At 41.4% G+C, this 23,973-nt stretch overlaps 1 protein-coding gene across 5 annotated transcripts in view; it reads left to right on the forward strand.

Annotated features, from left to right (window-relative positions):
• Nucleotides 1-23,973, forward strand: part of PRKD1 (protein kinase D1) — a 90,367-nt gene that overhangs the window by 3,551 nt on the left and 62,843 nt on the right. The window contains exon 1 of one of the 5 annotated variants that reach the window (XM_033144318.1): nt 699-850. The exons of the other annotated variants lie outside the window; for them this stretch is intronic. The gene's annotated coding sequence lies outside the window, so the exon portion shown is untranslated. Of the gene's footprint in view, nt 1-698; nt 851-23,973 lie in introns of those variants that run through there. 5 annotated transcript variants of the gene reach the window in all.

Consider the following 23,973-nt stretch of genomic DNA (forward strand, 5'->3'; position numbering starts at 1 on the left):
GGACATGCAGTCATGCAGGAAACCTTCGAAGACAGTCTTACGGCATGAGCCAATTTCAACACCATATCTTCAAGTGTGTTAAAGGGACTGAGAAGGCAGCAACTGATGGAGGCAGTTGGCTGTGAAAGTTTGGCTCACTAGAAATCAGGGAGTCCATGGGATACTCACATGTCACCGTTGGTTGAGTTTTTGCCATCTTGGTGCTAACCGTCATTTGTTTCCTATATAGTTCAGCTTCCTTCCTGCTTAACTTCTGTCTTTGTACCTTCTTTTGGGGGCGGGGCGGGGGGAGGGAGGTCATCATGCTGCCAAATAGTAATAAAAGTCCTGGATTTCTAATTTCTCATATGTGCAGCTGTTCTTTTTAATCTGGTCTATAGACAAAAGAAACTGCCAAGTTTAGTAAATTCTTATGTCTATGACGTGCACCTTTTTAAATATTTCTTGAATAAACCAGAAAGTTGGATATGCAATGGACAGTAGGTTCTTATATACTCTGATTTGACCAGTGCATCGTACAATTTCGTATAGCTCACTGTGTGTGGCGGGGTGTGTGTGGATATGCCAGTCAGGTACAATGCTCAGACAACGTCCCACCTTATTTTACTCTTACCTATGTTAGTCATGACCTAAATTGCCACACTCTGTTCCTGTTTCATGGATTTATTTATTTGTTTTATTAAGAGTCAGAGCAGGATAAAAAGAGTTCATCCCCTTTGTAGCAATTCGGTAAAGCTGAGCGGTGGTGATTTGCTCAAGGCCATCAAGTGACCTTCATGGTCGAGTGAGTGTTTGAACAGGGACTTCCCACATCAAAGCCCAACGATCTGTCCAATATTCTACACTGCCTGTAAGTAGATGGGGTGTCTGTGTGGGTAGCTATACATAGTTTGCAACTTTTGAAGCAGAGCTGAGTGTTTCAGCATACCCTTCAATGAGAATAGGGGGGGGGGGAGAAAGAAAATCAAGTACAGTAATCGGTTGATGTGAAATTGCAGGATGGTGGGGTGAGGAAAGAGATGTCTGTGTACTGTTGTTTTTTGACCTTCTGTTTAAATTGCGTTTTTCTAGCAGCAAGCTGTTGTGGGTTTGAACACTGGGAAAATGTGAAATCGAGCAACAGAAACACTACTGCAAGGAAAGATATGCCAATCCTGCATAACAAATCAGTGCCGACTGCATATCTATTATGTGAAAAAAAAATGACAGCCTGAAAATCTCAAAGGTGCCAAAGCACTTCTAGTCATGGAAAGTTGTGGAATAGCTATTGGAAATCATTACGATGCCCTAAAAACATAATATTCTGTTTGGTTAGATAGATGTATGATGGAAGCAGATATTCTTGTTCCAGGCAATCACAGTTCCAAGGGGCAGTCATGCAAGTTTCACATGCTCTCTGGAGTTTTGATTTTAACATTTTGCTGGGAGGGGACACCTCCTATCCACACGCAGATGATTCTGTTAACCGAAGGGTGGAGGCTGAAACTTTTTAGATTGTGGAGGGGGAAATGGCAGGAGCATAAATATGGAACTTATGTGTACTTGCTGCCCATTTTCTTTCCTACTGGAAAGATTTTGCCTGAAAAGGCTCAAGCAGGATCCAGGATATAAGGTGCAGGATTTTTGGTATCACACTGCCAAAACCTGTCATCCCAATTTATTGAAAGCTTCCTCCATGAAAGAGGTTCCTGTTCTCCTGCCATATTCACAAGGTGCTTTAGATTATTATTATTTTTTTGTGTGTATAGGGTTTAGCTCACCTTACCATGGTGAGGTAGCCAAGGTGGTTTGTGTGTGCTCTTTCCCATGAAACACTTCTCCTGAGCACTTCAACCTTCCCAGCTGCCTGTACGTACTGATCTAAAAAAGGGAAAGAGCTGCCTCATGTTGCCTTCCCTTTAATTGAAGACCAGAAAGCTAGAGAGGCTTAATGCCAATCTTCTGGGATTGGTGCACTCTCTGATTTCATAGTTAAGGGAAGTCTTTACTTTTACTTTGACAATCCCTCCCCCTGCCCTAATTTCTTTAAAAGTTAACTTAAAAAATAACAATGAAATGACAGTCAGGAGCATGGTAGATGGCCTCCATGGCTTCCTGCTCTTACAGAAAAGCCCAGCCAAGGCTGTTACGAAGTTTTCAGGGCGTGTGAGCACCTGGGGAGGCTGCAGAACACAAACTACTGGAGAAAGAGCACTTGCACCATCCCTCAACCACAGAGCAACATAGGAAGCTGCCTTGTACTGTCCACCTAGCTCAGCCAAACTGACTGGCAGTAATTCTCCAGGATATCCAATAGGGAGTCACTCCCTGTCCTATCTGGAGATGCTGGGAATTGAACCTGCATGCAAGGCAGATGCCGTACCACTTAGCTATGACTCTTCCCTAGTTGGTCCTACTCTGATTTTCAGTGTTTAGTCTGCTTCTCTAGGTCCTGCTTTGGTCCTCATCTCTGGAATGCAGAGTTACTGGCATTATGAAAAGAAAGGGCTAAGTTTTCGCCTTCTAGGTGGTAAAGTGATAGGAGTTGTGAGAAGGCAAGGTAAACAGCACATTCTCTTGTTCTGACACCTGCGGTGTGTTTAGCATGCTTTTTGATGCTTATGAAAAGCTTGTTCTTGGGGGACAAATTGAGCTTGGTGCAAATGGCTGTGATGATAAGTGTGTCAGGTCCCAGGCTGCCCTGGACAAAAGGGATGTGAAGGTAGGCAGGAGTCTTTCAAGTGGGCTGGTGCTGAATTTCAGCCTGGGGAATTGGCAGGTGACCTCTGTGCATAATGAAGGTAATTGAATAGCACTTAGTCAGCAGCCTGAACTATCTAGTTATAGAACCGCTGAAGACAAAGATGCTGTAACACTGGATAGAAATCGTTACCTACTTTGGAACCAAAGTCACAATTCTTGTCATGCAGCCACTATATTTTGTATTTAATTTGTGATTTTGGAAAAAATGCTTGTGACTGACTGGTTCTACGAAGCAGAGGAGTGCATACCTAAGGCTTGTAGGATCTGCTTTGTGTTTTGCTAGAACCATGAGATTAATAAAATGGAGCTTTGTGCAAAAGGTATATACATTTAGAATTAAATAATATGGTGTCTTTGAGTGCTGCTGAGCACAGGGACTCTGGGATGATGTAATCCTGTTGATTTCCCTGAATCTTTCATGGTTTTGATCCTTAAACTATGGTGTCTTTCTGGAATAGGGTAGGGGTACTGTACTTTGAAATTCAGTACCTACTTTGCCGAGAGTTTCTAGAAGGTTATTCTGAGATATTGTTGTTAGAGCCCTTGATCTGTACCATGTTGCTTAATATCTAGATGAAACCAGTGAATGAGGTCATTTTGAGGTTTGGTGTGGGTTTTTGTCATTATGTGGGTGACATCCATCTCTGTCTCCCTTTTCCATCTGGACAAGGTGATGCGTTCTCTGTTTTCCTCATTAAATGAAAATACTAGGTTGCATTTTAATAGAAGCTTCTGGTTTGCACATGGTTTCTATTTTCTAGTCCCCCAAATGTTGGCAGATTAATTTGTGCATTGTGTATTGTTACAGTAGTTTATCCACAATTTTAAAACCATGTCGTGAGTTGGTAATGAGTTAATCATCCCACCCACCCCCTGCTTTACCACTCTAAATTGCTCAATTCAAAGTTCTTGCATAGGAAGGAAATATGTTTGTTTTTGTCCTTGGATACTTAGGTATATTTTAAAAAATAAAAATGAAGAGAATTGTATGTTGAGTTAAATCTAAGGATACAATCCTGTGTAGTAGTAGTAGTAGTAGTAGTAATAATAATAATAATAATAATAGGATGCAATCCTGTGCACCTGAATACAGTGTCCTTTACTCCTGCAGTACCTCAAAGGCCACTTCTCCCCACATAAACTGCAGACCCTGCAATCATCAGCTGAGGCCCTTTTTCATGTGCCTCCTGAACAATTGGTCTGGAGGGTGGCAACATGGGAACGGGCCTTTTCTGCAGTGGCTCCCTGTTTGTGGAATGCTTTCCCCAGGGAGGCTTGCCTGGCACCTTCCTTACATATCTTTTGGCGCCATGCGAAAACGCTTCTCTCTAACCAGGCCTTTGGCTGATTAATGTCCAATGGCCTTTGTTATGTATTGGTTTTAAATGTGTTCGTGAGGAGATTATTGGTTTGTATTTGTATTTGTTTTATTATATATTCTGTGTTCTCATTTTGTATTATGTTATGAACAGCTCTGTGATCTTTGGATGAAAGGCAGTATACACATGTAATAATAATAAAATACAGTAGTACTTCAGTGTAGCTTTTGTGAAATACAGTGCAGACACTCTTAACAAGACGTCTAAGTAAACTGGCATAAGAGTGCAAGAAATGCATTCTAATGGGGAAAGGGGGAAATGATCTAAAAGTGGAATAGTGCATATTTAATGCTGTGCTAACCTTTGTATGAAAATAGAAGATCACATGATAAAACTGCTTCTCTAGAAGGGTTCCAAGTTCTAGAAGAAAAGTCCCAAGTTTCTTAGTTCAGTGTAGGTTAAACTTTGTAATTGGAATTGTATTTTGGTATGTTATAGGAAGCCAGTGCATATTCTGCATAGTTGATATAATGTGATTTCAGGGATTCTGTATTCTGAAAAGTGATGTCACATAAACTTGTATGGCTAGTAAATCTGTAAAGAGTTTGTGAATATAACATGGTTGTGTGCTGTTTCCACTGGGAAATGTCATACTTGCTCACACATATATTTTAAATCTGCACTACAAGTGATTATGAAGCTAATCTGATTAGATTTGCACTGCAAGGATCTTCTGGCAATTGTTATTTTTTTTAAAAAAAATCTGAACAGAAGATGGAAAGCATCTAGGAAGGAATTGCTAAACTTCAATTAGTTATGCTAAATTTCCCACCTATTTTCAGTGTATCATGATTAATCCCAGAGTATGGTTTTACAGCTTAATTACAGTATCAGTTACTTATAAGTAAGTTCCACTGATTTCAGTGGCTTTGGATGTAAGAAATCCAGCTTTATATCCTACTGTATTCTGAAGCTCACTGGGTAACTTTGTGCAAGTTTCAGAACAACCTACCTGTCAGGGAACTGTCCCTGCTCTCCCCGGCGCAACTCAGGGTGGTGGAAGGGCTCTCGGGATGCTACAGAGAGCCCTGGCCCCACCTGACCAGCAGCACTTCTTCCTCTAGCGGGGGAAACAGTGACGTCTCCAGCGGGGAGGGGCAGGCAGTTCCAGGCCTTCGGAGCAGAGGCTCTGGGGATGCTGGAGAGACCCTGTACTCCCCTCGTTCAGCGGGTGGGCGGGGAGGGAGGGAGACACGCCAGTTCTGGTGCCCCAAATGCATAGAGGGGTGAAACGTAGGGAAGGGAGGCGGAGATTTGAGATTCCGAAATTCATATGTTGGGGTCCCAGCCGGAAGGGGCCACTCCCGGATTCTGCGAGTGACTGATACAGACTTGTACTTGTAGCTCTGCACTGTAAATAGTATGGACAATAAACCTGTTAAAAGACAGGTCAGAGTCTTGCCTGGTTACTCGTGAGCAACCACCCCACGGACCCTACATTACCTAACAGGGTTATGCTGAGGATAAAATAAACCCCCATTTAAACTGCTCTGAGTGTGTTGGAGGAAGATCAGTAAGCTTGTGGCTTTTGAAGTTGGTTGGGTTTTAGTGTTTAAGCTTGCATCTTTCCCCCTGACTTATTCAGAAATAAGTGCTTTTAATCATGTACAAAAAACCTACCAATGAAAAGCAGCTAATATCTCACTGTATGCAATGATGGAACAAGAACTTCCATATGAAAGAAATATGGGCTTCAGACTAAGTACGCCTCAGCTCGTCTCATTTAAAAGTGAAGACTTATTAGCATAAGTTCTTGAACTCCTAAGTTTTTGAAAATGACAGCACACAATCCTATTGATTTCCTATGCTATGATTTTGTTATTGTTTTGCTTTGTTATAAAATTGTTGCAATGCTATTGTTTTGTTATGTTGTTGTGAAATTTTTGTAGCGTTTGAAATGCATCCCTGTTTCTTTGTTGTAAGCCACTTTGAGCCTGATTTTCCATGTGTGTGGAAAAGCAGCGATACTGTATTGGTCTTTACAGCCACAGCAGGCGCTGTAACTCAGTGATTTGACTTGACCCCCGAAGATGCACTCTTCCATTTTGTCTCCTGAGACAGATGGATTCCAACCAGATGGATTCCAGCCTTCTGACTGTGCAGCTGTTGGCCAGTTTGTCTGAGCCCCAAAGACAACAGCCCATCATCTCTGACATATGGATATGGCTATGTTGGGGGAAGGAGAGACTTATCTGGCTGCATCCCAGCTGGAGTCATTACCTGACTTGTTCTGCATGGTTCCCTCCTGCTTCCTGAGTCTGAAGTACCAAAACAAACAAACATGATGCAATTGTCTTTAATTGTATGCCTCCCTTCTTTATTCAACCTTTGATCAGGGGGCCTCCAACCTTCAGCCCATAATGCTAGAGATGCCACTGAAGAGCAAATACAAATATGGAAAAATAACACTGAGGATGTTTGTGTACTAAAAAGCCCTACTTAGATGTTTAAAAGTGACTTTTGAAAGCCACAGGAGACCTATGAGTTCATGATTAAATATCTACCTTTCGGTTATTCACATGGACAAACCATTGCTGGCCTGGGAAGTTTCTGGCTTGTGCACCCAGTGTTCAAATGTTGGTGGACAGACTTCTGCTTCTATTTTGGTCTCCTGGCACTTGGGAATTCAAATGCTGACAACAGGGTACATTTGGCACACTTGTTTGAGCCATATGGAACAATTTGCTCTGTGTACCCTGATTGTGATGCCCATGCTTTTTGCTTGTGACATAAATGCCTTGGTTCTGTGTGTGTGTGTGTATGTGTGTGTGTGAGAGAGAGAGAAGAGTTTAAGGCAAAAATCTTAACCCCAAGGCCTCCTGTCCTACTTTGAATGTATCCTTGTGACTTGAGAATTGATTGAAGCTTTAGAATGATACAATAGTTTGCATAAAGTTGACTTGGTTTTGAATATTTTTAGGATGAGGTTTATCTAAAGTTTTTGATACGTTATTTCTGTATGTTACGTGTGTGTGGAATGACAAAGAGTGGAATGCAAGTTTTCTGAGAGTCTGCTCAAGCATCTGCAGTTAATGTTTGCAACTGAAGAAGCATGCAACACAAGGACATGTGTGGATGAGAACCACAAACTTTGATGTGTTAGAATTGTAGTACTGTACAGTGTGCATTGACCTGATATGCTAAAGTATACAAGAACTTCTGTTTGATTATTATTATTTTTTACAAAAAAAAACCTTTCATAGTATGAAATGCTTTTTACTTATCTGGATATTTTCATAAAGACTTTGGTCGAAGATAATTGCTAATACATATTCTTTGAGTTGTTTGTCATGAAAATATATTGTTACAGAGGTTGTGCGCCACCCCGCAATCTCTGCCAGGAGGTAGGTAGCAAAATTCCAGGTGGTTCTAGGCGCTTACTCAGGGTCATGTTTCCATTGGGAATCGGGCACATCAGAGACTGTAGTGTTTAAAGATACATGACAAAATAAAAAATTCTTTCCAGTAGCACCTTAGAGACCAACTAAGTTTGTTCTTGGTATGAGCTTTCGTGTGCATGCACACTTCTTCAGATACACCGAAACAGAAGTCACCAGATCCTTAAATATAGTGAGGGAGTGGGGAGGGGTATTACTCAGAAGGGTGGTGGGAATGGGTGATCAGCTGATAGGTGTGGAAAACCTGTTGACGACTCTCCAATTAGCCTTGCAGGGAAAGGCAAGGGGTGAGATGGCAAGGAGTGAGTGTATCTGAAGAAGTGTGCATGCACACGAAAGCTCATACCAAGAACAAACTTAGTTGGTCTCTAAGGTGCTACTGGAAAGATCTTTTTATTTTGTTTTGACTATGGCAGGCCAACACGGCTACCCACCTGTAACATGGGTTTATTTTACACCTATATACACCTGGGTCTAGGTGGAGGAGGTGAGTTCACAGCATTATATCTTGAGAGGGTCTTGCTCCCCGCAGCAGCACAGCATTGGAGTCCAAGGCATCCCACCCACCATTCCTGTGGCTCTGTCCCAGCCTGCCAAAATGGTTTTGCCCCACATGACCTGTGCCTGGAGTTCTGGCACCTCCTTCCTCCTTCCCAGAAAATCCTTTGCCAAGCAATTCCCACCTTCTGTGACAATTTTCCTCTGTAACACCACACCCACGTCGCCCTGGCAACCTTTCCCTCTGTTACTTGCAGGGATTTTTATCCTGTAGATGGCTTAATGGCAAAACTATCATCTCTCCCTCTGCACCTCTGTCTGGCAGAAAAACCAGTTCCGCATACCAGCTTTGATTAAACCCCAGTACCCAAGAATCTAGAGGGGGAAATATGGCACCCAGGGTGTGTGTGTCCCTGTTCCCCCATTAACCTATAACGATACATTTGTTATGCACTGTATTTATGCAATCATGGTCTCAGCTTATATGGTATTATATGATTATAGGCCCTATTCTGAAATTCAGGGTGTTAGAGAAATTTTATGCTACAACTATCTTCCTGTCAATCACATGATGTCACTATGATATTACATGATTAACACACAGGTTGCCCCACCCACCTTTCAAAATCCCTTGTGCAAACAGTGCTTGATTTAAGGCAGTCCCCGCCACAGGGATGACAGATCTGAGCAAACTAGAGTAACACATGACCTTCATTTCTGCTTCTTTCATTGCTGCATAAAGGACTGCATTCAGTTTGAACTGGGATGTGTAAAACTGCATCAGACTAGGACCCCTTTGTTATGAGTAGTATAAGTCCCCAGTGGTACTTGCACAACTCCAGGCATGTCACTATCCTCGGATCTGGAACAAAGCATTTTCATTTTTCAACAACTGGAAATATTTGGAAAATGTGATTTTCCTAAAGTTGTGTTTTTCTTTCAGAGTGGTATGCAGATTATACATTGAAAGAACAACAGGTGCATGATTTGTTGTAAACTGATAACCAAGTGAGGTTGTGGGTAGGTTTGGGCAGGTTTCTCAAGTTAAATTTCCCCACAGGACTCTGAGTAAGAATTGGAAAGTGCTTCATATGCTTAAAAATGCTGCAGAAATGATTAAGAACGATTCTTCTGTGTTTTACAGAGGATTCTCTGAAAAAAGTTTTTAAAAGCCTTTGAGTGTCTTCATATGGTTTGCTCATTCATCACCTCAAGTGTGGCAAATCATCCAAGTGGCCTTGTAGTTGAAAAGGATTAAAAAGTCATCCAGTGACTTTATCAGCACTTGAAAAATATCTCTTCCAGAAAGAGAGTGATTTATGCAGCAGGATACAAATGTTATACTTAGCAGACAATTGTTTGAAATGTTGCATTTTAGTCTCCCATTGTAAATAACAAAACCACTTCTTCAAGTTAAAGATTAATGAGAAACATTGCATGCAACAATTTGGCTTGTTTGCCAAATTAGGGAAAATAGATTTTCACATTTTTTTTCAATCATAGTTCCAACTTCACATGGTTTTGGACAATCATTTTCCTGCCTCTTTTAATTGCATTGTCATAATACAATGAGAGAAAAATATTTGTTTTCAGACAAGCTTATGTGTTAGCTCCATCTGCCACCCTTACATTGGCAATTTACTGGGAAAAACTAGTTCCTGTCACAATGCAGGTAATTAACTAGTTTATTTAATTTTATTTATTGCATTTATATACCACTTTTATCTTCCAAGGATCTTAAGGTGGTGTACATGGTCCTCCTCCCCATTTCATCCTCACAACAACCCTGTGAGGTAGGTTAGGCTAAGAGATGTTGACTGGCCCAAGGTCACCCAGTGAACTTCATGGCTGAGTGGGGGTTAGAGAGCATAGTCATTTCTGCTCCCCTCCCCATTCCCAACATCATGCGGTCCATGGGATGTTAGCTGTGTTCTGCTTGTCCTGATAGTGGAGATAACAGCTGTTAAAAGCACAGGAACCCTGTTTTTCCCATGCCAACCCTAAACTCAAGCATAGGCTTCCATACTGTAGCAAGCCCCATTAAACACAGAGTGGCTTGCATCTGAATAGACATGTGTGCCATTGTACTGTAAGTTAACCATACAATGAATTTTAATGGGCACCTGGCTTTAGGGTTTACACGGCAAGTGGCTAAGCTGCTTGCAAAAAGTTTCACATTTTGCAATTGCCATTTGGGAAGGGGATTCTTTAACATCCACCCACACTTACTGTGTAGTAGTATTTGCAAAAAATTAATGTCCAGGGCAGTGTTTCTCTGCCTTTTTAAACCAATGCTACCTTTCAGCTAATGTAAAAATTCCACATGCAGTTAAATCCTGGCTCCTGTGATCATTTTTTAAACATTCAAATAGCTTGAAATATCATGGCGTTTAATTTTTAACTTATATTGTGCATATTCCCAAGATCTGCATATGCCCTTCTTGGGGGGGGGGGCATGTGTTCCAGTTGAGAAGCAGTGATCTAGGTAGTTGCTGATCTCAGATAAACCCACCACAGAAAAGATGCACCCTGGGTGTTAGGAAAAAAGGAAGGGCAAACTATGGTGAAAACACACAGCTCTGTAGGAACTCAGGGATGCATATTGCCTGGTGTCCAAACAACTCACTTATCAACCACAGTACTGAATTCACTCTGTTACGCCCTCGGCACAATGCACTCATTGGCTAAAACACTGACAGAAAGGAGTAGCTAGGCTGGCTCATTTTTCAGAAATTGCTTAGAAGGGTACCAGCACAGTTTGTTTCAAAACTTTCAATCTAGGCAGTTTTTCAAAGCTCCCGTTGTTCTAGGCGCATTTTGCGACAGGGAATTGCATTAGCGCGAGCAGTTTCCGAGCTCTGGGTGCAGTACTGTGCCTAAGATTTCAGATTCAAACTGCAGAGTGGAAGGAAAGGAGGGCCTTTTTTCTGCCCCCCTCCCCCGCTTCCAGTTACTGTACTCTCTGAAGACCTTCTTAAGAATATTAGGGGGGTGGGCAGGGGAAGGACTAGACCATGTGAAAAATGAACATCATATTTTAGCTGCGTTTTATTCATTTTCAGCTTTGTATTCTTATAAAAAAGCACGCCTAGACGTGCACTTTGTTGCACCCATAACCTAGGTTTAAGGTGCCATTTAGCTCCTAGATTTCATATCTGTTTCTAATACTGCTTCTAGGTAGGCTAGAGACTTGCGTTTTTTTTAAAAAATGAAAGCTTAGCTTCTGGGGTCTTATTCTGGGGGTGACACTGGAGGAATCGACAGGTGGTATGGCACCCACAAGCACTATCTAGTGCAGTGCTGTGACTTTAGTTCCTCAACTTTTTAGAAGATTTCCCCAGCTCTGCACGTCTATCTTTTTAGCGAGAAGTAGCCAGGATCCCATCTAGGGCATTCGGAAAGCTAAGTATTTGTACCTCTTTGTATCAAGTTCATTCTCCCTCTCCCTGGTCCATCGGAGATGCAGAAGGTCCACATAAGGATGTCTATGGAAAACAGCCTCTTCCCCCTTTTTTTGCAACCAATGCTGCATGATAAAAATGCATGCATGAAGCTGCTCTTATTTTGGAGGGCTAGGCAGACAAACCTGTCCACACGGACTGAGTGGTATTTTGACTGTTTATGTAGCCACATTCACTTTGGGGAGAAGCTCCTCCTTTTCACATTACTAATTAGCATTGTGTATACAGTTTCATCACATATGAGTGCAGCTACCATATTGTAACTGGAGTACACTTTCTCCTTTGGCACAATTCTCATCCATAAATGTAGTGTGGTGATCTAATAAATGATTATTGGTTCAATTCCATTTTCTTGCTGTATGTGTCCAGATGTTTTTTTGGATTATGCATTCCAGTAGGGAAGAGCTTTAGCTCAGTGGTAAAGCACATGCTTTTGCATGCCTAAGGTTCCAGATTTCCCCTGCCATCTCCAGGTAGGACTGGTGAAAACTCCACCTTGCTACCCTGAAGATTCACCATCAATCAGGGTAAGATGAACTGATGGTCGTACTTGATATAAGGCAATTTCCAATGTTCCTGTGTCAGTGGCAGGGAACCATTTTGGTCTGACAGGCCCAATGTTATTGATCCCCACCCCTGCAGATCAACTTTGACAGGTGGGTGGGGCAACTCTCCAATCAGTCTTTAGTTTCTACAGGATTCAATATGTTTGGTTTTTAAGCAGTTTCCTCGCCTACTAAAGTTAGTAATCACTGTGTGTGTGTGAGTGAGAGTGCGCGCGCAAGGGGGTGGGGTGGGCAGGCAGGCATCAGAGTTTTAGCTAACAGATTCTTCGGTGCATTGTTATGAAGGGAGCATGAGGAATCTCTAATTTTAACAGCATTGCATCTGTCAAACCTCATCCAAATGTAACAGCAGCAGTTGAAGCATAATTGCTTCAGCAATAAAGAGGATGACATAAAGTATGCAGTGGCTGGAAGGAAAATTATGCCAAAATTGCTGCAACCCCCCCCCCCCCCAATCTCTAGGAGAAGTTATTGTATGATTAGAATCACATGTTGTGAATACTATTTTTAATTTCCCGTTTGACAGTGCATCTTCCATTGGGGGTGTTGATCTGGGTTGGAATCCCAATGGGGACCATGTTGGACATAGATGTGAAATGCCTCTTGGTTACTGGCAGAAGACTTGTTTCATAATTTCACAACAGGAGTGCCTTCTCATTGCATGTGTGTGATTATGCTTAGATGGACTGTCCTGGAGATTATCCTCCCTATGAAGGTATCATTGATTTTCCTGATGATTTAGGCTGCAATCCTTTAGCCACTTACCGGAGAGTAAAATCCACTGGATTCAATAGAACACATTTCTGAATAGACATGGTTAGGACTGTGCTGTTTCATTTCTTGTAGTGGAGAATGATAAAAACTGACTAGTATTAAGGTTAGTAATGTGGGCTTCTGGAAAATTTGGAACTGGAAAAAATGTGCTGATGCCATAAATTGAGTGGGTTCTGATTTAATATGTTCATTTTGACTTTATGGAAAGCACTCTGTTCTCTGTCATTGGCCAGGGAAGCGTAGGTCAATGGAAGGCTGCGCCTGCTGCCTCTCAGAAAGAATATCATGGCAAAGGAAAAACCAGCCTGAGGCTTACTTCCTCCATCCCTCCCAGAGCACTCTGCTCTAACTACCAGTCTAACTGTCCTGGGACTTCATAGAAACATAGGAAGCTGCCTTACACAGAGTTAGACCATTAGTCTATTTAGCTCAATGTTGTCTACACTAACAGGCAGTGACTCTCTAGGATTCTCTCACATTTCTGTCTGGAGGTGCCAGGGACTTAACTTCTGCAGATGCTCTACCACTGAGCTACAGCCCTTCCCCTTCAGAGCAGAAGAGACACATGCTGCGTTCTCAACCACCGTCCAGAGAACTCTCTCTGTGTGTTGGCTGCAGGGGAAATAGGTGTGAGGGGCTGAAACAGTGGCAGCTTGCCAGTAAAATTGTGTGCGGTTGGGAAAATGGCACTGTGGGTACATATTACATACCACTGCGGCAGGTATTCTAGAAATGAAACTTCTGTGTTTTTGCCTTTGTAGCTATTAACTTTTAATCATTAACAATTGCAATTAACATTGCAGTGCAAATGCCCTTCTGTTACCTGCTGTGGTCTGTGAATAGGATTCATTATATTAGATTATAATTACAGCTGACTTTGAAAAGATCAAGGAGGGTTGCATTAGTTCAAGGATACAGCTTGCCACTGGTTTGCAAGTTTTGTGGGCTGATCCCATACAGTTCTACTTGAAAATTACTTTTTTTAAGTGTTGTTGAAACAGCCGTAGAGCCTGTGAAAGTTTAAATTTAGACCAAATGATACCTTTGCATCCCTTTCTTGTTTTTTTATAAGCTAAGTGGCCTATGAAGGCGGTGTAAACTTGGCAAACTGCTTTCTCCTGAGTTTGGATAAAAAGCCTTTTTGATATTTGAATAAAATAAAGTGTCATTTATTTGTCTGTCCCAGAGTCAACTCTTAAGCCTGTAGGCCAACCATGGGAAACCTGTAACACTCCAGATGTTGTTGGACTCGATAATTTCCATCAGCATAGTCAGTGCACAGGGATGATGGGAGTTGTAGCCCAACAGCCTATGCAGGGCCATAGGTTTCCCATGCCCACTGTAGATCATTGTCAAAGATCCTCAAGACTTGACTGACCTTGGTAGCCAAGCCAAAAATTATTAGGATCCTGTGTGCTTCTGTGCAAGATTGGAGAAAAACCCCTGCTCTTGTCTAGTTCCAAACTTGAGGGTGGGTGCAAGGGAATGGCAGCAGCAGGCTTGTCTGGTTGGCTATGCAGCCCTGGGATACTCTCTTCCCACCTGTGGAGCTGGGGATGGCAGCATGTTTCATTGAATAACTGGGGATGTTGCATCATCATTCTGCAGCTCCCAAGTTTAGGAAGAAGTCTGGGGTTCATAACACTCTCTAGACAGCAGTGGCACACTTGCAATGAGTAGGAACACAGAGCCATGGCCAAGAGAGTATTTTGATTCATCTGCAGGGCTGAGAGCTTGATGATATGTAAAGTTTTGTGAAAATGTGTCAACAGTTTGATTATGTAACAAAATACCTATAGATTTGGGGGGGGGCATAGAAACACTCTCAAATTAATTATTCAACAAGTGGAGTTGTAGCATTTTTGTTTTATTAAACAGATCTACTAGTCTATATATTTGTCTGTATACACACACACACACACACACACACACAAAATGTTAGAGTACTAATAGAGTAGTAACCCTAATAAATAATTAGCTGAAGCTGTGTGTGTTTGATGCAATCATATTCAATTAATGTTTGATGTTTTACTATGTTTTTATATATGTTGTAAGCCACCCAGAGTGTCTGGGGAAACCCAGCCAGATGGGCAGAGCATAAATAATATCATCATCATCATCATCATCATCATTATTATTACTATTAGTATGTCAGGTGCCATATTGTATATGAGAACTAGCAGAGACCAAATGCTTCTGACATCAAGCGCCAGCACTTGTCTGCTTTAATTTTGGCTTATTTTTTACATGCCCGCACTCCCCCCACCCCACCAAGAGCTGGCATTGCAATTGTATGGCATGGGAAATAACAAGCCGACTGCATTACCTTCTTTTATCTCCTTACTGAAACCAGAACTTGGGAGGGTAGGGGAATGCATCTTCCACAAAGCCCAGGTCCTGGCTTGTCTGGACAAAAAGATTGTCCAGTAGCACCTTAGAGACAAACTAAGTTTGTTCTTGATATGAGCTTTCGTGTGCAACTTAGTTGGTCTCTAAGGTGCTACTGGACAATTATACACACACACACACACACACACACACACACACCTACCTAACAGGAGAACTTATTTTGTGATGCTAGTAGCATTCATCTGTGTTTATTTCAAGCTGACCTGATTAACTTGTCCTATAAAAGTGTTCAGAAAACAGTCCACATTGAGGCTGTTGTGCATCTCCCCTCCCCTCCCCCTTCTTTTTTTTTCTTTTTTGACATCTGCAGTTCATGTGACTAAATATTTGATTTGCTGAAATGTACATTTTGGATTTGACTGTCATGGTGTTTGCTCTGATATGACTGACATCTTACAAATGCCTCGCAGCAGTAATTGCCTCCAACTCCCAGCATCACATTTGAAGATATTAGTATGCATGGATGTGTGTGAAAAAGAACTGCAGCTGAAGGGGTGTGCTGTTGCTCATCATACTCTGCAACCTAATCTTGGTTTTTATTTGTTTCATGGATTGAATGAAAATGTGGAGGGAATTTGAACTAGGGTTATTATCAGTTTTGATTGCACCCATTTTTTCTTCTGCTTCTGTTAAAAAAAACCAACCATGTATTTTAAGGAGTAATAGGAAGGCAGTGGGGAGGAAGCTGGTTCAACAATATGTCAGTATCATAATTGATGAGTGGTGCTGCAAGAAAAGGTGTCATTAAAATGGAAAGGGAAATATTTCAGTGGGTAGAGTAACACATGTGGTCTGGCTAGGATACATTGCAATTAGATATTTACAATTAAGAACTGGGTGGAAAAATTAAGAAGGTGAACTACTAGTAGTTGGATTATTCTTAATATGTCCATACTGTTGCCATACAACTGCAGAACTGAATGGGGGGGTACTTTGTAGTGGTTATTTTGTATTCTTGCAGTTGGTCGGTCAGTTTGAGTGCTGATAGAAAATGAGAAAAAATGATGGCAAGTCTAGCATGGCAGGAAATTGTCTTTTTTGAAAATACTGTATTTTGGATGGTAAAATTGGCACTAGACACTCCCTTGCAAAAAAAAAGAAAAGAAAAGAAAATATCATTGCGGTCTGAGCTAAATGCATGTGTGTAGAGGTCAGTGTGCAGCTGTTGGCTTCTAGACCCAGAGGGCAGGCTGCACCTACCGTACTTGGCCTGTTTTGCCCCCAAAACCATTGTGGCAGATCTGATAATCACTTCCCCAAATGTGTCTCTGGTTTGTGGGCTTTTAGGTGCTTTTCATTCACATCCTTATGCCCCTGAGGTTGAGGTAAGGAGAAGAAAGAGCTGGAGAGGAACTTCATAAGGAGCAAAATAAAAAAATAAAAAATTCATTCCAGTAGCACCTTAGAGACCAACTAAGTTTGTTCATGGTATGAGCTTTCATGTGCATGCACACTTCTTCAGATACACTGAAATAGAAGTCACCAGACCCTTATATATAGTGAGAGAGTGAGGAGGGGTATTACTCAGAAGGGTGGTGGGAATGGGTCATTGGCTGATGGGAGCATTGCAAAGGTTTTTTTGTGGTGTTGATGAAGTTTCAGAAAATGAATGAGTTTACTTTGGGTTTGGTCACTGAAGGGTGACTCAGCCTTATATTTTGTACCTTACACATTTGTCACTGTTGAAAGCGATTTGCTCTTTAATATTTTAAAGTGACCTTTGAAATTTGAATCATTGTTTGTCTACAGGACTAGTAAAAAGATTTTATGTATTGTGTGTATGAAGAAAGCAGACCAGTTGGCACAAAGGAGTAGTAATATCACATTACTCCATTCCCGAATATTCTTGCTGCGTATTATTTCAGTTTAATCAGTTCCTCTGATCTACTGTTTGTTCTTCATTTGTTTTTCACCTATTGATTCCCCCCACCTCCTGTGACAAAGGCTTTTACCATAGAGGATTATTTGATAGATTTGCGCTATGCAGCTGGTGTGGTGTTTGTATTTTTGTGCAATACTTCAAAGTGCCTGTTGGGCCAGGTTTCAATTTACAAATTTTGGAGCTTACTGATACGATCATGGATTCTGAGGAATATTGCTACCAGTTCTCACAGTCAAGCAATTAGACTGTGTTCTTGGAGTTTCTGTTGTCTTCAGTTGTCACCTTGGTTTTTGCCATGTTTATGTATGTGCGTAGACATACTAGGCTATGGAATTTTCAGGTCTGATTTGGCATTTGGAAGATTAGCTATTGCAAGTATGTGTATTACTAGGGGATGTGTCCCTGCTTTATTCACTCACCAACCCCAACTACTTCCCCAACCCTTTGCCAACCCCAGTCCTCTTAGACCTCACTGAACCCACCTATTCCCCTTACAGTGCTTCCCATCCTCCCTGCAGTGCACAGTTGGCTCATGTAAAAAAATCCCCCCTTTGCAAGCGTGTTCAATGTCACATGGGAAGTACTCATAAACATGGGTTCCCAGAGATACATGTAAAAATAAATATTTCTGATTTGTTCAGTCATGTAACTGCATTGTATATTTATTTACTTTGGGCTCACAATAACGAGTATCGGGAATTTTAAATCAGGACATAACCCTTTTAGGCTCTGCACCCCAGATCTTTATCAAAATTGGCCTCGCAGGCCAATCTGACAGGTGGGAGGGGTTTCTCAGCTCCTCCCAATCCCAATTCTCTCCCTGCCGTTGGTATAAGCAAGCCTTCACTTGCAAAATGCTGGTATTCTTCTCTTGCTTTCCTCAGGAGCAGCAGCAGGGTGGAGGTGGGGCAAAGGGGAGAAAGAATATTTCTCCCCGCCACCACCCTGCCAGTGGGCTAAGTGACAGCCCACATTTTAAAATGCAGGTTTATTCAGAATTAGAATTAAAAAAACACAGAATTGCAGAGTTGGAACAGAGTTCTGTTGCTTACTCTGGAGGACTAGCAGGGGGTTGGGGGGGAAGAGATATGAACCACCCATTCCTCTCCTGCCCTGCTGCTGGCATAAGTAACAGAATAAAGTATGTTTCCTTCACACACACACACACACACACACACACCTGCCCCACCACCACTGCTGCTGGGATAGAAAAGAAGAAGAAGAAGAGTTTGGATTGGATATCCCGCTTTATCACTACCCGAAGGAGTCTCAAAGCAGCTAACATTCTCCTTTCCCTTCCTGCCCCACAACAAACACTCTGTGAGGTTAGTGGGGCTGAGAGACTTCAGAGAAGTGTGACTACCCCAAGGTCACCCAGCAGCTACATGTGGAGGAGCGGGGACGCGAACCTGGTTCCCCAGATTGCGAGTCTACTGCTCTTAACCACTACACTACACCACACTGCACAACACTAAACCATTTCTGCCTCCTTGAGCAAAGCACACTCCGCTGGTGGTGGTTGGGAGCATGCCTTGTTCTAGTGCAAAAGAGCAATCGGGAGCCCAGCTCTGAATTGTTTCTTCATGTCCTACCTTTACTCACCCTATGCCTGATGTCATTAAACCTCTCTCTCTCTCTCTCTCTCTCTCTCTCTCTCTCTCTCTCTTAACAAACAGAATGGTCTTTGCTGATGCTCTGTTGCAATGGCAGAACAAGGGTAGCAACATTAGAACAGTAAACCAGCTGACTTTTCAGAAGTCTCCTACCCTTGTCATGCCAACAGTTTACAGCATTTAATACCAGCAACTGTAGTATACTGTGCCAGTTCTTGTACATCAATCCAGTATTTAAGGATTTCTTGCAAAGGCAACAGGTTTCCCTGTACATATTGCTAAGTGTTGCTCTCCTAATTTCCACAAATTTTGTCATCTTTAAAAACAAACAAAGCAGAAACAAAACTCTGGTTTTTTTTTCTCTTTTGACCATTCCTTCCATTTGAAACTGGATGAATGTTAAAATTAGAGGGTATCCTTGTTTGTGATTGGATGTCCCTTTATATCAGGAAATATTGTCATAAGGGTGTTGTTCCCTCAGTGTAAATAAATAACACCCTTCAAATTATTCTGTTGCAAGTCAATAATTTTAGAGATTTTACTAAACTACTAGATAAGGATAGAAAATCCTGACATAAATTAAACTTTGCTATCAGGAAGGTTTGCAGCCGTAAAAATGAAGACCTCATCCAGTCTTCGTTTTATTTTTTCTAACCCTTTTAATATCTATACCTCAGATGCTGAAGAAATAGCAGATCAATTTGAATTCTTTTATCACAATGGATGTAAACCTGTGATTTTCTCAGGCAATTCTATATAGAAACATTACGGGGGATTAGATGCATCTAACTCAAGAAATTATTACAGAACATTTCAGTTAATGCAACTCTTAACCTCTCAAAATTTATGGCTCATAATGGTTGCCTTTTGGAGATCAGTCCACATAAATGTTCTTCATGGAAATCAGTGCCTATTATTCTTGCAAGTTTGCAAAAACTTCATGAGATTGGTAATCCATTCCCCCCAAACTGTATTATTAGTCTGGAAAAAAATTGGGCAAGTCAACAGTCACCATTCTGGTTGTCTCTAATCCCTGTTTTATACTGTAGGCTATGCTGTTTTGGAAGTTATGGGATATGCAGAATACACAATCTGGTAAATGGACCCATTCCTCTCTCTTTTGAAGCGCTTCTTACAAAAGTTAGGAAAACCAGGCCCTAATATTTTCAGATTTTCTTTGTGCAGCATTTCTCTTCTTAAGAAAACAGTAATAGGCCACATCCCCATCTCTTTAACTGAAGTCGAGAAAGTAGTCTTTCAGAGCTCTCATGCCACTAAAAGGGTGATCTGTGAAATCTGTAATAGTACCACTGTATTCCGCTCTGGTCAGACCTCACCTGGAGTAGTGTCCAGTTCTGGGCACCACAGTTCAAGAAGGATACTGACAAGTGGAACGTGTCCAGAGGAGGGCAACCAAAATGGTCAAAGGCCTGGAAACGATGCCTTATGAGGAACGGCTTAGGGAGCTGGGTATGTTTAGCCTGGAGAAGAGAAGGTTAAGGGGTGACATGATAGCCATGTTCAAATATATAAAAGGATGTCATATAGAGGAGGGAGAAAGGTTGTTTTCTGCTGCTCCAGAGAAGCGGACACAGAGCAATGGATTCAAACTACAAGATTCCACCTAAACATTAGGAAGAACTTCCTGACAGTAAGAGCTGTTCAGCAGTGGAATTTGCTACCAAGGAGTGTGGTGGAGTCTCCTCCTTTGGAGGTCTTTAAGCGGAGGCTTGACAGCCATCTGTCAGGAATGCTTTGATGGTGTTTCCTTCTTGTCAGGGGGTTGGACTGGATGGCCCTTGTGGTCTCTTCCAACTCTATGATTCTATGATTCTACTTCAGTGGAAATTTAGAAGGGCTAAGAAGTAGTATGAAGCAGATACAGGTGAAGTAATTGTGCTACAAAGTTGGCAAGGGTTGGAGGGAGAAGAGTAGAGATTCCCCCACAATGGAATAATAGCCTAGTAAAAAGAATTATGGGCATTGTATCTATGGGTAAATTAACAAAACATATTCATGCAAGAAAGAAACCAAAAAGTGCTAGATTATTTAGACTCTTTTATGGGAAATTGGTGTCTGTAGATCTTGCTTGTAAATAACAAGCAATTGATTAAATGTTTTCCTGAGAGACATATGTTATTCTTTTCATTCAGCTTACATTGTGAATCACTTAAGCCCCGTTATAATGATGTACTGGCAGAACAGTCCTTTACTTCATCTTTGCTAGCTGAGTTGGCAGTAGGGTGGGTTCTCGCATACCAAAATCATCAGACCAAGCAAGTCCCTCAAGCCAACCAGCAATGTGAGGTGGTTAGTCAGGCAGCCTTCTCTAAAGGTGCATCAGGGTGCTGACATTAAAGTCGAATTCCTTCCCAGCCCTCCCCAAATGTAAAGTTGTCACAAAATTAACCACAAAATCCAGACCAGAACAGTGCGGAACAAGCAAAAACAAGTAGCATCCCAAGGAGCATCCAGGTAAAATCCCAAGAAACTTTTAAATAATAATAATAATAATAATAATAATAATAATAATAATAATAATAATGCCAGTGTGGTGTAGTGGTTAAGACAGTAGACTCATAATCTGGTGAACCGGGTTCGCGTCTCCGCTCCTTCACATGCAGCTGCTGGGTAACCTTGGGCCAGTCACACTTCTTTGAAGTCTCTCATCCCCACTCACCTCACAGAGTGTTTGTTGTGGGGCAGGAAGGGAAAGGAGAATGTTAGCTGCTTTGAGACTCCTTAGGGTAGTGATAAAGCAGGATATCAAATCCAAACTATAATAATAATAATAATAATAATAATAATAATAATAATAATAATAATAAATTTATTTATACCACGCCCATCCAGCTGGATTTCCCCAGCCACTCTGGGCGGCTCCCAACAGATTAAAAACAATATAAAACACCAAACATTAAAAACTTCCCCAAACAGGGTTGCCTTCAGATGTCTTCTAAAAGTCAGATAGTTGTTTATTTCCTTGACATTTGCTGAGAGAGTGTTCCACAGGGTGGGTGCCACCACCAAGAAAGCCCTCTGCCTGGCGGTGGGGCTAACTCCCTCTGCTCACAATAAGCAGTGGAGGGACCTTTCCACAATAATGACGGTGAAAAGGCAGCTGATAGGCATTGTGGTTTCTTGATCAGAATAGCCAGCGAACTTAAAACAGCAGTGATAATAACTTAATACATGTTAACATCTTACTGATAACAGTTAACATTTATTTTTAAATAGAGAGAAAGGCATTTGGATTTAAAGCAATGGCGATTCACATTTTACAGCTTGAAAAGTTTTGCTAGCTAACACAAACAAGTATCCCAGACTGATTATATGCAGCTCACTACTGTGACTTTAAACAAATTTAAGATTACCCTTATTGTCTAATGATATGTTTGGAAGGATGAGGTCTTGGAGATTCTTAGTCTTCCAGATGCTCAGACAATGTGCTTTAACTACTGCATTCATCGGCCAGCCCCATAACACAGAAGAATTGCTATTTTAAGATTTGTATAGTGAATGATGTGTGCAGGATGACAAACCCACTAGCGCTTGCAATTCTGGATAGCTTGAATTAGCTAATTAAGGCCACAATCCTGTCATCTCTGCATATATATAAGCCCTATTGAAAACTGGGACTTCATACATGTGTACAGGATTGTAGCTTTAAAATGTATTTTGAAATTATATAAGCAGAGGAGCAACTTCTCTGTTTGAAATATTATTTCATTAATATTATTTTAACAAAAAGGCCCACGATCAATCAATTTGTGGTTGCTATTTGGTTTTTACTATAATGCAAACAGAAGTAGTTTATGCAAGTGGTGACAGAAAATCTAAAACAGTTCAAGAAAACAGAATTGCTCATTTCTAACAACCCTTTTGGTTTGTGTAGATTTTCAAGTTAACCAAATACAAAAAACTGCATTTTGCTTTCTTCTGTGTATTGTATAAGTTGTATTCATCCTCTGTTTTATTTGCACATTAAGTGGTGAGTCAGAATGTGGAATGAATGTGGAAGAGTGAACAGCTCTTCGTAGGAGCAAGGCTGTTGATTCACCCTTTTTTATCTGGGGAAACAACAGCAGGGTTATTATTTTGTGGGAAGAGTTCCATAAACCAGCACAACGATCTGTGACTTACTGAAAACAGCAGTGGGATAAGGTGGAAATGTCCTGAATTTTCTTGTTTCCTTTTGCATCTGAAGATAAGGACCATAGGAGTTCCTTGACTCAATAAGTGTCAGGCCAGGGGTGTAGCAAGGGGGGGGGGCAGCGGCCTGGGTTCCATAATGGAGGGGGTGACAAATTATCAAGGAACATTTTTTTTTATTTTTTTCTTTGAAAATGCCTGCTCCGAAGGTCTTATCTTACTATACTAGGGATTATATAGCTATTTATGAAATTTCATGCATATCGGTTCTTGACCCACCTCCACCAAAATAGCTGTTCACTTGGCTGTTTTCCTATGTCATGAAGGCTGAAATTCCAGTTCAGTGGAGCACTTACTGTTCCCAACCCTAACCCTGTGGAAAGCCATCTAATTTGACTTTAATTTGATTTTGAGATGTTTCTAGGAGGTAATTTAATTATTGTTTGATTTTATACCAATGTTATGTATCTGATGTTAGCCACCCTGAGCCCGACTTTGGCCGGGGAGGGTGGGATATAAATAAAAGTTTTTATTATTATTACTTGTTATTATTCCTTTGTAAGAAAATATGAAATAACGTAAAACCATTTTTGCGGGGGGGGGTATCAATGGGGGGGTTTAACAAGAAATTTTCTGTACCGGGTACCACCTGACATTCCCATGCCTGGGAGGGGGGGCGGGTTGGCAATATTTTTTTTTGCCCCCGGGTACCAATTTACCTTGCTACGCCACTGTGTCAGGTTCCCCATGCCTGCTTTAGGGAACTTCAGCTCAAGGAGCACACTCCATCCTCAGCAACATTTCAGGGGCTGCATGCTGGTAGTGGATAGTGCCAGACATACTTGCTCTCTTTCCATGTTCCATCCAGTCAGATTAAATCAAAATTAGGCCTAAAACAAAATTCAGACCCAGTCAGTGATCCTGTAAGAAACATCTAGTTTCCATTGAATTAAAATAAGGTGCTGCTTCCAGCATTTGAGGCCCCTTGCCATTATAAAAATTAGAAAATGACAACAAAGACAAAATAAGGCATCAAAAATGAGTAGTTTCTGTATATATAATCAACTTATCTGGGGCAATGTAGTCAGCACGATCTGAT

This window comes from Lacerta agilis, chromosome 1 (assembly GCF_009819535.1).
Source record: "Lacerta agilis isolate rLacAgi1 chromosome 1, rLacAgi1.pri, whole genome shotgun sequence".
Taxonomy (NCBI): domain Eukaryota; kingdom Metazoa; phylum Chordata; class Lepidosauria; order Squamata; family Lacertidae; genus Lacerta; species Lacerta agilis.